Here is a 17,566-nt window from a genome sequence, read left to right on the forward strand (position 1 = left end):
ATAAACGGTTGCTAGGGTACTCTGTTTGGTTGCTAGGGAGTGGTTTGGCAGCTGCCAATCATGAAACTCCAAAGGCTGCTTGTCAGTATGAATGATATAAACCAACTCCCATGCCTCTGTGACATTCAGAATGGAAGATATTCCTCTTTGGACTTTGGTTGCTAGGGTACTCTGTTTGGTTGCTATGGAGTTGCTTGGCAGCTGCCAATGATGAAACTGCAAAGGCTTCTTGTCACTATGAATGATATAAACCAACTCCCATGCCTCGGTGACATTCAGAATGGAAGATATCCCTCTTTGGATTTTGGTTGCTAGGGTACTCTGTTTGGTTGCTATGGAGTTGCTTGGCAGCTGCCAATGATGAAACTGCAAAGTCTTCTTGTCAGTATGAATGATACAAACCAACTCCCATGCCTCTGTGACATTCAGAATGGAAGATATCCCTCTTCTGATTTTGGTTGCTAGGGTACTCTGTTTTGTTGCTAGGGAGTGGCTTGGCAGCTGCCAATCATGAAGTTCCAAAGGCTGCTTGTCAGTATGAATGATATAAACCAACTCCCATGCCTCTGTGACATTCAGAATGGAAGATATCCCTCTTTGGATTTTGGTTGCTAAGGTGCTCGACAATGGTTGCTAGGGATGGGCTAGGAAGTGTTGAGGTGATTCATGATTGGCTGTTTGCTGCCCCGAGTCAAATGAGACCACCCTCATGTTTCTATGACAATTCAGTCCGGAGATATCCCTTTGATGTCTTTCAATGGAAGTCTATGGAACTTGTTGCTAAGGTGCTCTAAATGGTTGCTAGGGCGTGGCTTGATAGCTTCACAATGATCCTGAGAGACTGATTGGTCGTCTGAGTAAAATGAGCCCGCCCCCTTGTCTCTATGACACTGTGATCCAGAGCTACGTTCAATACAAAAACCTTATGTAATTTACCATAGTAGGAAAAACACATGCTATGGTGTAGGACGGCCCATTTCATGGGCCGTCCTACACCATAGTAAGTCAATGGGAAACTTTGGGCAGCTCCTGCCCCCCAGGGGTGCAACTTTTACCCCATTGTGAGGTATGTTCTTACAGAGCCTGTCAGCCTCTTCAAATGTGGCAAATCACACGTTTCTGCGAAATCCTCGCTCAGAGCTACGAGTCATCAAAGTTCGTCGCAATGTTAAGTCTATGGGATTTTTCGGCCGCTTTTTCGCCCCTGGGGCGAACACCGTACCCCCGATCGCTTATAAAAGTCATAGCACACCTCTCCTCAATACGCTGGTCGATTTGACACCTCATTCATGGGTCTGTGACAAACGGTGCGGGGCAAGTTACGCGCCAAACTTTGTCCAGAATAATAAAAAGAATAATAATAAGTATGGAGGATAACAATAGTGTTGCTTTGAAAAGCACCACTAACTAGAATGTACATTTCCTGAAGAAAATGTGAAGTGGTGCTTGCAGTGGCAAAATTCGCCACTCGGTTGCTACGGTGTTGTACATGATTGCATACGAGCCAACAACCATGTCTGTACGATGTTGTGGAGCTGAAATATGGCTTCTATATGTTGCAATATGTCACTACTTATTGGCTGCTTGATAGGATGAATCAAAAGAGCCCAACCCCAAGGCTCTATGACCTTCTGAGCCAAAGATATGATTTTGCAAATTTTGTGCCTATGTTAAGTCTATGGGACATTTTTCGGCAAATTTTTCGCCTGCCAGACGAACATCGTACACCCGATCACTTATAAAAGTCATAGCACACCTCTCCTCAATAAACCGATCGATTTGACACCTCATTCAGGGGTCTGCGACAAACGGTGTGGGGCGAGTTACGCGCCAAAGTTTTGTCTAGGTGAATAGTAATCACAACACTAGAATGTACATTTCCTGAAGAAAATGTGAAGTGGTGCTTGCAGTGGCAAAACTCGCCACTGGGCAGATGCTAACACAATTAACATGTTGTGATACCATGATATACCACGTTTTAGCATTATTTACCACGATTTACCATGTTTCTAAGATGATTTACTACGATTTACCACATTCCAGCATGATTTACTATGATTAACATGTTGTTAAAATGATGCTAGCATGACTAGCATGTTGGTAGCATGATGCTAGCTTGATTAGCATGATGTTAGCATTATGCTAGCTTGATTAGCATGTTGGTAGCTTGATGCTAGCATTATTAGCATGTTGCTAGCATGTTTTTAACTAGATGCTAACATGATTAGCATGTTTCTAGCATGATGCTAGCTTGATTAGCATGTTGCTAGAATTATGCTAGCTTGATTAGCATGATGCTAGCTTGATTAGCATGATGCTAGCTTGATTAGCATGTTGGTAGCTTGATGCTAGCATGTTTTTAGCTAGATGCTAACATGATTAGCATGTTTCTAGCATGATGCTAGCTTGATTAGCATGTTGCTAGCATTAATGCTAGCTTGATTAGCATGATGCTAGCTTGATGCTAGCATGATGCTAGCTTAATTAGCATATTGGTAGCATGATGCTAGCATGATTAGCATGTTGCTAACATTATGCTAGCTTGATTAACATGTTGTTAGCATAATGCTAGCTTGAATAGCATTTTGCTAGCATGATGCTAGCTTAATTAGCATATTGGTAGCATGATGCTAGCATTATTAGCATTTTGCTAGCATTATGCTAGCTTGATTAACATGTTGTTAGCATAATGCTAGCTTGAATAGCATTTTGCTAGCATGATGCTAGCTTAATTAGCATATTGGTAGCATGATGCTAGCTTGATTAGCTTGTTGGTAGCTTGATGCTAGCATGATTAGCATGTTTTTAGCTAGACGCTAACATGATTAGCATGTTGCTAGCATTATGCTAGCTTGATTAGCATGTTGCTAGCATGATGCTAGCTTGATTAGCGTGTTGGTAGCATGATGCTAGCATTATTAGCATGTTGCTAGCTTGATTAGCATGATGCTAGCATGATTAGTATGTTGCTAGCATGTTTTTAGCAAGATGCTGTTGCCAGGTGGTGGTTGCTAGGGTTTTCTGGGTGGTTGCTATGGTGTTGCTAGGCATTTGCTAAGGTGTTCTGTGTGGTTGCTAGGCAGTTGCTAGGGTATTCTTGGTGGTTGCTAGGCAGTTGCTAGGGTATTCTTGGTGGTTGCTAGGGCATTGCTAGGTGGTTGCTATGGTGTTGCTAGGCAGTTGCTAGGGTGTTCTGGGTGGTTGCTAGGCATTTGGGTGGTTACTAGAGCATTTCTAGACGTTGCTAGGGTGTTCAGGGTGGTTGCTAAGGTATTTTTGGTAGTTGATATGGTGTTACTAGGTGGTTGGTAGTTGTCAAATATGGTTACTATGGAGTTTTTATAGAGTTCTTAAAATCTTTAATAACGAGTTCCTTCAGTACGGCACTCGGCCTGCGGCCTCGTGCCTATGGCCGAATAGGCACAAGCATGGAGCAATATCGCAAGGCTACGAGTGTGATATTGCTTTAAAAAATGTAAAAAAAAATTTTTTATATTATTTATTGGTTTAGGGTGATTGCTAGGGAGCTCTTAGTGGTTGCTAGGGTGCTGTAACTGGTTGCTAGGGTGTGGCTATGAAGATTTTAGGCCATTACTTATTGTTTGCTTGATAATATAAATCCTCTGAGGGAGAGAGAGAGGGAGAGAAACGCAGGGGTGTCAGGCCCTTTGGAGTGGTGTGTGTGAAAACGGCAGTTGGGATTCAAATGTTTTTAGAATGCCCAATGTTAAGTCAATGGGACTTTTTTGGCCGCTTTTTCGCCCGCTGTGCGAACATCGTACACCCGATCGCTTAGAAAAGTCATAGCACACCTCTCCTCAATGAGCCGGTCGATTTGACACCTCAATCAGGGGTCTGTGACAAACGGTGCGGGGCAAGTTACGCGCCAAACTTTTGTCCGGAATAATAAGAAGAATAATAAGTTTAGTGACAATAACACTAGTGGTGCTTTGAAAAAGCACCACTAATAATAAGTATGAGTGACAATAACACTAGTGGTGCTTTGAAAAAGCACCACTAACTAGAATGTACATTTCCTGAAGAAAATGTGAAGTGGTGCTTGCAGTGGCAAAAATCGCCACGCGGTTGCTAGGGTGTTGTACATGATTGCATACGAGCCAACAACCATGTCTGTACGATGTTGTGGAGCTGAAATATGGCTTCTATATGTTGCAATATGGTTGCTAGGTGGCTCTAAACGGTTGCTAGGGTGTGAATACACAGTTACCATGGTGATATATACAGACTGTTTTCCAACCGAAACTAATGAGCCAACCCCCATGTCTATACAATGTTCTGGGGCTGAGATATAGCCCATTCATGTGTTTGTACGGTTGCTAAGGTTTGTTTATACAGTTTATGGGGTAATATTTAAAGAGTATTTGCAAGTCTGGGTCAAAAAATGCCCAACTCTGTGTTTTCACAATGTGTTGCTGAGATATGGCTTGTAAATGTTGTTCAATGGTTGCTAGGGGCCTGTAACTGGTTGCTAGGGCGTGACTATGAAGTTGTTATGTCACTACTTATTGGCTGCTTGATAGGACGAATCAAAAGAGCCCAACCCCAAGCCTCTATGACCTTCTGAGCCAAAGATATGATTTGACAAATTTTGTGCCAATGTTAAGTCTACGGGACATTTTTCGGCAAATTTTTCGCCCGCCAGACGAACATCGTAGACCCGATCGCTTATAAAAGTCATAGCACACCTCTCCTCAATAAACCGGTCGATTTGACACCTCATTCATGGGTCTACGAGAAACGGTGCGGGAGGAGTAACGTGCCAAAGTTTTGTCTAGGTGAATAGTAATCACAACACTAGAATGTACATTTCCTGAAGAAAATGTGAAGTGGTGCTTGCAGTGGCAAAACTCGCCACTGGGCAGATGCTAACACAATTAACATGTTGTGATACCATGATATACCACGGTTTAGCATTATTTAACACGATTTACCATGTTTCTAAGATGATTTACTACGATTTACCACATTCCAGCATTATTTACTATGATTAACATGTTGTTAAAATGATGCTAGCATGATTAGCATGTTGTTAACATGATTAGCATGTTGGTAGCATGATGCTAGCATGATTAGCCTGTTGCTAGCATGCTTTTAACAAGATGTTAGCATGATTAGCATTTTGCTAGCATGTTTTTAGCTAGATGCTAACATGATTAGCATGTTGCTAGCATTATGCTAGCTTGATTAACATGTTGTTGGCATGATGCTAGCTTGAATAAGCATTATGCTAGCATGATGTTAGCATTATGTTAGCTTAATTAGCATGTTGGTAGCTTGATGCTTGCATGATTAGCATGTTTGCTAGCATGTTTTTAGCTAGATGCTAACATGATTAGCATGTTGCTAGGATTATGCTAGCTTGATTAGCATGTTCCTAGCATGATGCTAGCTTGATTAGCATGTTGCTAGCATTATGCTAGCTTGATTAGCATGTTGCTAGCTTGATTAGCATGTTGTTAGCATAATGCTTGCATTATTAGCATGTTGCTAGCTTGATTAGCATGTTGCTAGCATGATGCTAGCTTGATTAGCATGTTGCTAGCATGATGCTAGCATGATTAGTATGTTGCTAGTATGTGTTTAACAAGATGCTGTTGCCAGGTGGTTGCTAGGGTTTTCTGGGTGGTTGCTATGGTGTTGCTTGGCAGTTGCTAAGGTGTTCTGGGTGGTTGCTAGGCAGTTGCTAGGGTATTCTTGGTGGTTGCTAGGGCGTTGCTAAGTGGTTGCTAGGGTGTTCTGGGTGGTTGCTATGGTGTTGCTAGGCAGTTGCTATGGTATTCTGGGTGGATGCTAGGGCGTTGCTAGGCAGTTGCTAGGGTGTTCTGGGTGGTTGCTAGGCGTTGTAACAACAATGACTTTGTGTTGGGGAATTAATTAGCTCAAATTAGCGGTAATATTCATCAATGTGAATATGCATCTGTTGCTTCCATAAATTAATTTATTCAAATTAGGGAATAGGTCAAAACCTCGGCTGGTATCAGCGATTACACAATTACTTGTAATAATCACTGATAGAGACGGGTAGCATTTACTCAATTTGGGGGAATTTGAGGTAGAAGTTGACGAATGTTCATTTACCATGCAGACTGGCCGTCCAGCGGACAGAATGTATAATTTATGAACAGAGATCGGGCGTCTTTAACACTGATAGATAACACTTTCTTGTGGCCACAAAGAAGATAATTATCTCTGTGTTTTAGACAATTTTAGGTTTCTTTTAAGAATAAAACCAATCGTAGAGCTTATAAGGTACAATCTGCACTCATCAGGGACTCAGAATTTGAAACAAAGCAGGCAAACTTAATTCAAATGATTTAACAAAGTTTATTTAAACAGGCTAGCGATTACACAATTATTTTAAATCACGCAGGAGTAAAAATGCATAAACAAAACAAGCAATATAACGATCGTAATACAGAAATACAACAAAAATAAAAAGGTTTTAGAGAGAGATTGGGAGAGGGAGAGAGAGAGAGAGAGAAACTCAGCGAGAGGAAACTAATAGTTGAGATACGAATGATTTTAGGTGTGTGTGTGAGATGTGGAGAGGGTAGCGTTTGTAAGGTGGGTGTGTCGCTCCGTGAGCACGTGGTAGTGTGTTTATCTCGGCACACGTGGGTGAGAGTATGTGTGTGTGTGTGTGTGTGTGTGTGTGTGTGTGAACGTGTATGTTTGTGTGTGTGAAAGAGAATTTAGAGAGAGGGATAGAAACAGTTTAGTCATTCACCACAAAACCCCAACGTTTCTCAGTAATATTTAGACAACTTTAAACAGCATTTCCTTCAGATTGCAAACTTAAAAGATCTACGTTACTCTGTTTGAAAGATCGGCCTTCTGTGAGTGCGTTCGTCTGTGTTGGATAAAGACACCTGGATCACGTGGTCACAGCGTTCTGGTTGCTATGGCGACTTGAAGCGAGCGAAGACTCAGCAAAGATTATCTTTAGCCTTAAGTTGGTTTTGTGGGTTGGTTTCAGAAGACTATACTGAAGTAATGGTAGTTCTAAGAAAAGACTTGGAAATAAAAGGAAAATAAAAGCGAGCGGAGCTTCCTTGAGGGAAGGAGGCGTGTCTTCTTTCTCTCTGGCGGACTGCAATGAGAGGAAAGGGGCGCGCAATTTTAAAGGGCTAAACTCACGCCTCCCTCACGTACGTGGGCCAATCGTCTTTAACAACGTATGGGCCCACCTCCTGACGTTTTGAGGTCTATACGCCTCCTTTTCCGCGGGGTTTTGAACGATGAATTCGTCCATAACTTAATACCACTGGTATTTAATAAAACAATGCATTCTCTGATATTTTGTGTTAAAGATTCAGCATCGTTGGGGTTCGTGGAACACGGCAATACCGCGAATGACAGTTCTAATATCTAAAATCAAGGAGGTACATCATTTCTTGTAATTGTGGACACCACAGAGTGATTACAGGCCAACAAACTACATAGGCATAATATTTGGGACAGGGGATCAGACACACATCAAGAAAATACATTTAAAATATTTCATACAAGGATTTTGGTCCCACGTGGTGGGATCTGCGTGTGTTTCTGTGTGTGTGTATGTGAGTGCGTCTTGAAAGTTCATACCCGTCCGCTGAACTCTTGTCCCCGTCGCTGCGGGTGAGGCTTATGTGTGTGCGTGCGTTTGGCTCTTTGGATTGATGTATTAGGCACAGACCACATGTTTCGGGCATCTGGTCTCTACAACACTGTTTTATTGTTGTGAAGAGTTAATTAGTGTCTATGTGTAAATCAGTGTCCGAGGGACTCCCTAGGGGGGAGTGCTTTCGGGATCGCTCTCATTGGTCAGCGTGAGGCTCTCCCGGCCATAAACAGACGGTCTCTGTTGGTTTAGACGTAAGAGATCATGTAGAGTGAGAGATAGTCAATGATTTACACCATTTTTCGGCGCCGTTTGGGCTGCACGTCTTGCGCAGAGCAATCTCAAAACAGCAGAGGTGTCGTAAATGAGAGTGCTTTGGAATGTGAGAATAGCTTGAGTCAGAGCGAGACAGGGGTTTTGTAGATTTAGACTGCATTAATTAATTTGATTTAATCACCATGCAACTGGTGATCTGCTCTCCGTTACATTCCCCCTTTTGATGAGTCGACCGGGCGTGTATGGGCCTAGTCGAGTCATCACGGTAACAACGGTCAGATGGCAGGTGCATGGATGGGCGGAGGCTGCACACGGGTGTTGCTTAGGACTGCAGCGTGAGCTCGATGAGGTCTTCAGCTTGCTCTAGTGGGGAGTCATCCTTCCGGAGGTTTCTCCTGAAGCCGACGGAGACTGCCTCTGTGAGCTTGGCTGTGGAGGTTCGAATTGCGTTGATCCTTCTGTACAGGATATAGGCCAAACCCAAAGCTAGGGCGTGTCCGAGGATGCTGGTAATGCACAGTGCGGTATCAGCGGCTGTCCATGTTTGTACCACAGGTGAAGTGTTCAGAATGGGTAGTCGGGACAATGCTTGAAGCGCTGAGTCCAGGGGAGCTATGTCGATGACTTGTGACCCCCTTTTTGCAATCCAATCTTCCAGTTCGGGATCTAGAGTGAAATTGCGGCTCTTGAAGAAAGACGGAATTTCTAGTTCGGCTTGGTACTCCTCACTTGGGAGGTGGTACAAGGCCAGGTCATCTAGGTGGAGGATGGCTCCTCGTGGGACTTGAATCCACATGCTTTGGTTGAGCAGGTTGACACGTGTAGCAGTGTCGTGTTGGTCATAGGTCAGCGAGGGTTGTCCCGGGAGATGGGACAGTCTTCTTTCCTGTAGGGACTGCGGTTGAGTTTAGTTCGTATTGGCCTCTTCTTGTTTGTCCCTACTACGGGCCACATATCTTCTAATTTGATTTCGGTGGACCCATTTGAGAACGGGTTCTCTTGGTCCCCGTTTAAGCTGGATCTGGTATGCTACAGGAGAGAGTTTGTTCACAATTTCATGTGGTCCAGTCCAGTGAGGCAGAAACTTTTTTGACAGTTGCTTGGGTGGCAAGGCGAAACTGTAGTACAGGACTTTGTCGCCCACACTGAGTTCTTGGTGTGATGCCTTTTTGTCGTAAAAGGCTTTCTGGCCTTCAGCGCTGGTCTTCAGGTGTTGCTGAGCGAAAGCGAAAGTTGTTTTCAAGTGTCTATGGAGCTCGTCCAGATATTGGGACGTGGTATAGGCGGTGACGAGGTTGTTGTCTCCTGGTTGGTACAACAGGTGTAAGGGCAGAGTCATCTGCCTCTCAGTCATGAGTTCAAATGGAGCCACTCTGGTGGATTCCTGTGGTGTGGCTCGGATAGCCATCAGCACCAGGGGAAGTTTCACATCCCAGTCTTTCTGGTTAGCCAACACATATTTTCTCAACATGGCGACCACCGTTCGGTTAGACCTTTCTACCTGTCCGGATGAGATCGGATGGTGACTGATGTGAAGTTTGGCTTGTACCCCTAGAATTCTCCAGATCTTTTGCATGATCTCTGCGGTGAAATGGGTACCTCGATCTGAATTGACTTTCAGTGGCAACCCGAATCGGGAGAAGATGTGGTTCATCAGGAGATATGCCGTTGTTTGGGCGGTGTCGTTAGGTGCTGGCAAACACTCTACCCACTTGGTAAACTGACACACCACCGTGAGAAAGTATTTGTTACCTCTGCTCGATCTGGGCAGCGGTCCCACCCAATCAATTTGGAGATCTGACCAGGGAAATGTGATTCCTCTGCGTTGCAACGGGGCTCTGTGAGTCAGGTTTGTTGGGTGAAACTGGCAACAGACCAGGCATTCTCTCACATACTCTGCCACATCCTGCTGCATACCTGGCCAGTATGCCACTTGTCTAAGTGTCTCATACGTGGCTCTGGTACCGTGGTGCCCCGCGTAAGGTGCGTTGTGGGCGTGGTTTATCATCTCCCCCCTTTGACATCGGGGCACGACAAGCTTGGGCGAAGTGGTGTCATCGGTGACAAACCATAAAATGTCGTCCCGCACACGCAGCATGTGTCTGCTGTTGTGTAGGTGTCTGAGATCTGAGTTATCAGTGGTGTCAGACGGTGCGATTGGGTTGGGGGAGGGGTCTTTGAGGTGGAGAATCATAGTCTTTATGGCAGTGTCTGAGGCTTGCATTTCTGCAAGGTCGTTGTTTGAAATTTGTGGGGTTAGTGACAGCATCTGCGAAGCAGGTGCAGTAGCAGGTGATGGTTTCTTGCTTCGGGTTAGCACTGCTACATCGGGGGTGGGTGAGGGTTTCGGGGAATTCCACGGTTCACCGTGTAGGGCGCCCGCTTTTGCGAGGGCGTCAGTGTGGTCATTGAAGTCTTTGTCTTGGCCTGGGAGTTTGGAGTGTCCTTTTACCTTTTTCCAGTACACGGCGAGATCGTGTGTCGTTGTGATGTTATCACATTCCTGGAACAGGTGTTGGTGTTTTACAGGCTTGTTGTTAGCAGTTTTGAAACCATTCTGTTTCCAGGTCTGGAGATGGCATACAAAACTGAGTCTGGCATAGTTAGAGTCTGTGCAGATGAGAAGTTCTTTGATGTTGTTTGATGCTGCGATTTGCAGAGTTATGAGAATTGCTGCGATTTCTGCATACTGTGATGACTTGGGGCCTAACTTGAAGTGTTGTGGTGGGCATGGGTGGTCGTTCACCCACAGTACCCCTGCACCTGCTTTTAGGATGCCCTCGCTGTTGTAGGAGCATCCGTCCACGTAGGCTGTGGGCATGCCTTCGCACGCATTCTTGTCAAAGTACCTGTGGCAGGTCAGTGGTGGTTCTTGGGGCTCAGGTGTGTTCAGCGTTGCGGCAGGAGAGTTGTCAGAGCAGTTTTGACAGGCCGCCAAGCCGTTACCTAGAGCGGATTTGTGGTTTTGTGCATATCTTGCCTCAACGTTTCGTCCTTGGAGAGCCATTAGCCATGTAGCAATGCGTGAATTAGTGACAACGCCGTCGCGGATTCGCTGGCTATTGAGGAACATGACGGGCTGGTGGCATGTTTCTATGATGACTTTCTGTGCACCAATGTAGTTGGAGAAGCGCTGAATTGCCCACACTGTACAGAGCAAAGCTTTTTCGCAGTCTGAGAATTTACATTCTGGAGGGAGAAGTGTCTTGCTGGCATATGCGACTACCTTCTTGTCTTGGTCATGTTGTTGGTATAGGCCAGCACTGAGACATTGGTTTGAAAACCCAGCTTCCAGGTGGAATTCTTTTTGTGGATCAGGGTAAGCAAGGCATGGAGCTGTGCATAAATGTCTTTTTAGTTCTACCATGGCGTGTTCTTGAGCATCTGACCAGACGAAAGGGCAGTCCTTTTTCAACATAGTTGTTAAAGGCCTGGCGATGTCTGAATAGTTTTCGATGAACTGTCGGGAGTAGTTGCAAACTCCTAGAAAGCTTCGAAGTTCTGAGACGTTAGTGGGGGGCTTGATGTTTTGGATGGCATGAATACGGTTTGATTGTGGTTCAATGCCATGGGGTCCAATGAGCAAGCCAACGTAATTGACCTTGCTTTTACACCACTGCCCCTTGTGGAGGGCTATTTTGGCGCCGGCAGCAGATAACTGGTTTAAAACATAGTCAATTTCTTTTAGGTGGTCTGCCACCGTCGTGCTTTTCATAAGCACATCGTCGACGTAAATCAGGTTACCTCTCATCCTGGCGTCTGGGCATGCTTTGTTCAGGAATATGTTGAATTCAGCTGGTGAGTTTGCATATCCGAACGGACACCTGTTGAAGGTGTACTGTCGGTTGCCAAACGTGAATGCCAGCTTGTGTTGGTCGTCAGGGTGTACTGGAATGGTCCAGAATCCAGAGGCCACATCGAGTGTAGAGAAGATGGTGGCTCCTCTGATTTGTGGGATTTCCTGTTCCAGCTGAGTCATGGGCCATCGTGACAATGGCACCTGTTGATTTAATTTGCGATAGTCGATGGTCGGTCTCCACTTTCCATTAGGCTTGAGAACAGGCCATAGTGGCGCAGAGTATGTGCTGTTGCAGGCTCGAATGACATTTTTCTCAAGCATTGATTCGATGATTTCCCGCACCGGTTCGTGTGAGGCGATGGGAATCTTGTATTGCTTGACAAAGGTGGGCGGAGCCTCGGGGTGCGTGGGGATACGCACTGTGTGGAGGTCCGTCAGACCACAGTCTAAAGAGTCTTTCGCAAATGATTCTTTGAACTTGTATAGGACTTGTTTTAGTCTTTGGCGGTCTGCATCATCCTGAAGGGCATCAGCATCCTGTAGAATTTGTTGCACTTGCACTTCGAAACCTTGGTATGGTTCCTCTGTTGGTTTGTCATCAGTCGGGTTGGTTTCAACCGGCACGGCAGGTGCGTCAGCTTCACTGACGGGCTGGTGGGAGACTGTGTACACTGTGAGGTGTTGATCCTCTGTCAGCTCTGTTCTGCACACACGGTGTTTGGCTACCGACATGACAGATGTGATGGCAATGAATTGGAAGGGTGCTGTGAACAATGTATTGTCAGTATGTCCCTCAGGTATCAGTGCAGGTGGAATAGGCCCTATTACGGGTAGTATCAGTTCAAAGTCATGAAAGTCATTACTGACTAGCCATCCCAGTCGGTAGGCTTTGGGGATGTTGATGTCAGCTGCGGTGCAGTTGTTGAACAGAATGTAGACTACCCGAGATGACACTTCAGTGAGGGGTGTGGCTTCGAGGGTGAGTCCGAGTTCTACACATTCAGGTGAAGGTTGGAAGAAAGCCAGTGTGTGGTTTAGGGTTTGGCCCTGTCGCAGGTTGAGGCGCACGGCGACGCCTTTCGTGTAAGCAGGTATGACTGTTCCTTGTTCTTTGATGAGGGTGCAGACTTCAGGGATGGTCTGACCTGACAGTAGATTGTCATGACTGATGGGAACAGGTGGCAGTGAAATCAATGGAGCCCATACAACCTCATTAAACATGTCCACATGAGCCTTGAGGCGAATCAAGATGTCTGCTCCAATGTAGACGTCGTGAGCTGGGTCTTCCAGGATCAGGAAGTAATGGGTCAAGTGCCGGTGATTCCATGTCAAGTTCAAGGCACAGATCCCTTTGGCAGATGTCAATGAGGTTGGTTCTGGGTTCAAAGGGAAACGGGTGCGTTTACAGGTGTAGGGCAGGTCTGGAGTCTGTTCAAGAATTGCATTGAATAGTGACAAGCTTATAGCTGAGTTGTCTGCCCATAGTGCCAGGATAATGTCTGTTGCGGTTACGTCCTGCAGCTGCAGGGGAGTTTTTACCTGGGGGCAGTAATTATCGGAGTCTGGCGTTGTTCTGAACGTGCAGAGTAGCGAACTTGAACCCTGAACAGCTGTGGGGATTTCATCCTCATGTCTGGCTGAGGGAATTTCCACGATCCTTGTGGCTTGGCATTCTGGCTCAATGGATTTGTGCGGCTGGAGGGGGAGGGGTTCGCGCACCTGAGCCCAAATTTGTAGATGCTTGAAGTCCAACAAGGGTTCAAAACGGTCCAGCAGGTCCTTGCCTATGAGAAATTGATAAGTGTTCACAGGGGAAATATACACAGGGTGGACTACGCTCATAGGACCGATTGCCAGGTGAATGGGAGCTAAGTTCTTTAGCTGGATGTCGTTCTGGCTGTATGATTGCACGTTCAGCTCACAAGTGTGGAATTTAAGAGTTCGGTTTTGTCTTTGCGCTTCACACTTGAGTTTTTGAAATAGTTGAGCAGAAATTAGCGTTAGGTCAGAACCTGTGTCCACCAGGGCTTCGAGCTGCATTTCCTTTTCTAAGGTGATGGTTAAGTACAGTTTTCGTGCCACTCCTCTCTCAATGAGGTTGCCCAGGAGTTGTGGCATGGGCTCTTGTGTGTTGATTGACAAGCAGTGGGGGTAGGTCTCTAGTGTCTCGTTGTTGGTGCAGATTACTAGGACAGCGCTGTCTGGCATTTTGTTGTGAGAGCTGCTGCAGTCTTGTGCAGGAAGTGTTGTTGTCAGCTGGAGGGAGTGAGTTGAGCTGTCATTTGGTGATGCAGCAGCGAGTTCGATAGTCTGAGGTTTAACAACAGTGTTTTGCGGGGCTGTCAGCTTGAGGGAGTGAGTGGAGCTGTCATTTTGTGATGTGACAGCGAGTTCGATAGTCTTTGGTTTGACAGCAGTGTTTTGCGGGGCTGTCAGCTTGAGGGAGTGAGTGGAGCTGTCATTTTGTGATGTGACAGCGAGTTCGATAGTCTTTGGTTTGACAGCAGTGTTTTGCGGGGCTGTCAGTTTGAGGGAGTGAGTGGAGCTGTCATTTTGTGATGTGACAGCGAGTTCAGCAGTCTGAGGTTTAACACTAGTTTCAGGTGGGCTGTCAGCGTGAGGAGCATTGGTTTCAGGCCTGTGGGCTAGTCATGCGGTGTCTGGTTTATCTTTGTCTTCCTTGTGAGGTTTCTTTTGGACAAGATTTCTCAGTGCTCTTATGAGTTCTGCTTCTTCGGGCGTGGCTGCACTGTTTCTGTCGGGTGTGGGCTCCATTTTGACTTTACCGTTGTCATGTCGAGATGGGTCCCTTGGCCGTTGATCTGGGCTTGTGGTTCGGGGAGATCGGGGTCGGCCCCTTCTGGGGTTGCGGTCGGCTTCCCAGCTGCCTCCGCCTTTTTGGTTGTGGGGGAAGCGATGCCGGTCCCAGGATCCACCGAAACGATCATTTTGCGGCCTTGGGCGTACACCTCCCCGGTTTCGCTGTCCTCTGCCGGCTTGGAACGGTCGGGACTGTTTGTTGCCGGGTTCGTAGTTGGCAGGCTGTGCACCCTCCAGGGCAAGTTCTGGACCGGGCGCAGCGACGGCACACACTGTGGGGTATTTTACAGGTTTTTCAGACACAGTCTTTTGTTTCACGTACGCTTTGTGGGCCAGGTCACGTAACTGTTGAATTGACAGGGTCCGTGGACAGACTAGAACGCCCAGGTGCGCACTTTGACTTGGGTGGAGATTCCGCAGAAAAAGCGTTTTGAAACTCACGTCCTCTTCCATGTGTGCCTCATTCCTCGGTCCGAAGTAGGCGAGCCGCAGACGTTCGTAGTAGGCTTGCGGCGTTTCCAGACGAGCTTGTTTGAGGTCCATTGCCGCAATGATGCCTTGGTCCGAGTCTGGATCAGAGAATTCACGGATCAGGGCTTGTCGTAATTGTGGATAGTTCGTTTTAACGGATTCTGGCTGGCGATCCAGGAAACTTCTCACGATGCGCCCAGAAGTGGTCCGAAGGAGATATAACTTGTCCCAAGTCGTGACATTGTCCACAGTTTGCAAGTGAAATTCAATATCAGTTAAATAAGAGTGCACGTCGTTGCCACCTGCTGGATTTGGGTTGAATGTAGGGATGTTTCTTGCCAGCTTGTCCAGTTCTTTAGAGGCTGTGCGGTGACTGGTGGCTCGTCTTTCCGGGACGGGGCCAGCAGGTGAGATAGTGTCAGGACGTGGGCTTTCCTCTTCTTCTTTAGCTTTAATAGTTTGGCTGTGAAGTGCAGGTTCGCGGGTAAGGAGAGACGGGGTGGTGTGTGTCTCCCCCTCCCGCTTATCTTGTAGGTCGTACACATGTTTGAGTTCACAGTGGACCATGTCCAGCTCGCCCTTAAGCTCATGTCTTTGTTGGATGAGCTCGTCAATTTCAGCTCGGGCTTTCTGCAAAAATGTTTCACAAACTTTGACTCTAGCGTCTCTGTCCGTTAATTCTGTGCGTGCTCTTGCTAGCAGATCCTCTCAACGTAGCAGCTTGGAATTTAGGGCAGCCGTGGTCTGTTTCTCCGCCTCCACTGTCCTGTCCGTGTCCAGACGCAGGTCCTCCAGGGCCTGCTGTAATCTTTCCACTTCCTGTTGTAGTCTTTCCACTTCCTGTTGTAGTCTTTCCACTTCCTGTTGTAGTTCCGGGTGTGTTTCCTCCTCAGTTCCCAGAAGTAGCTCGTCCAGTTGTTGTTGTGCCAGCTCCTTTTGTTTGCAGGCCTCCTTTAGCTGAGTCTTTAGTCCAGCGGTGTCCTTTTCCAGCTTGGCTTTGTCCTTTTCCAGCTGGGCTTTGTCCTTTTCCAGCTTGGCTTTGTCCTTTTCCAGCTGGGCTTTGTCCTCCTCCAGCAGACGTGCCTGGGACACCAGGTAGTGAGAGAGACTCCCGATGAGGCGACTCCATTCTTTTGAACTGTAGGCCTGCGTGGGGTCCTGGGACATGATCTGGTCCACGTTGTTGTCCAGTTCCTGTTGGGTCAGGAGTTTTGGGTCACCGAAGTCTTTGGATAGACAGCCGGAAGTCATGGCGGACAGCCACGCTTCTAGGCTACTCCAGTGAGCCGCAGGGCTGGATGAGCGCGACATGTTGACTCACTGTAGGCGAGAGAAAACACAACACACACACACACAAGAAGGGCCAATGCAATCGTGTCGTGAAGCTTATAAACTATAGGACGGTATGCCGTCTATAGAACTTTGGGTTAACTGACTTTAGACAGTTAGGCGGGTCAGCATAGGACCCGGAATAGAGTCTGTTCAGTTGTCCCTCTATTACTTAGCTTTTTGGGGTCTCGTTGGTGCACTGAAAAACAAGTTACCACAGAACATGCAAGGCACGAGTAGGCGAGGATTTAAAGGGGAGGAAGAAACAGAAATTGAACACAAAAACAAAAACAAAAATATCAGTGATTTGATCTGAGCTGTAATTTGGACACTAATAGCACAAAGGATGTGCCTTGGGGGAGATATTTAAGATTATGTGGCTTATAGTGGGAGGCAGAGTTTTCTTTTTTTTTTCAAATGATTTAGTCTTACCTGAAATGGACGGAGGTCGCCCCGGCCGGCCCTCCCCGAGCGCGGTCAACCTTCCTGGCGCCCCGAACACCTGGCCGCCGTGACCTTGGATTCTCCGTTACTCTGCTCACGGACACGACCCCTCAAACAGGGTGACTTTTAACACAATCCTAGTAGTTCCGGAGATATCAACCAACCAAACGCAATGCAAAGGTGGGTGCGTCACAGAACGATGGCAGGGTCTGCCTAGTGTTTGCGCAGCGGTCCCAACAATTGACTCTTGCGTCGGTTTTTATGGCTGACACTCCGAAGCACCGGATTGCTGAGGTCACGCACTGCGTGCCGCCACCCGTGGCAGAGGTAAGAGAAACTCAAGGGTCACCGCACGGTCAGTGTTGGAAACGTCAGTCGGGAGACTCACCCACAGAGGTCGAACCGGGACTTTTCTAGTCCACTGCAAGTGCTGAGATTCTTGCCTTTAAGAGCCACAACATGGAGTGAAACAAGGGGCTCGAAAGTGAATTAAGATTTCTTGCTTACACCAAATGGGTTATGTGGTAAAACAATAATAACAAAATAAAACTTCGTAGAGGAGAGAAAAAAATAAAAACAAAGTAAAATTAAACCAACCTTGAAGCGGAAAAACCGAATTAAAGGGGTGTATGGTCTTGTCAGTTAAAGGTGAAACAGAAGAAGGTTAGCGGTTTCTCGATGTAGGTGGAAACAGGAGAAGCGGTGCGGTAGACCACTGTAGTGGTTTAATAGAGCCTCTAGGGGGCGCTCTTCCTCTCGTCGGTTCGCCTTAACTGTTGGACACACTTAAACTTTTAATTCAAAAT

This window comes from Leuciscus leuciscus, assembly GCF_965113295.1.
Source record: "Leuciscus leuciscus genome assembly, chromosome: 3".
In the NCBI taxonomy this organism is placed as follows: domain Eukaryota; kingdom Metazoa; phylum Chordata; class Actinopteri; order Cypriniformes; family Leuciscidae; genus Leuciscus; species Leuciscus leuciscus.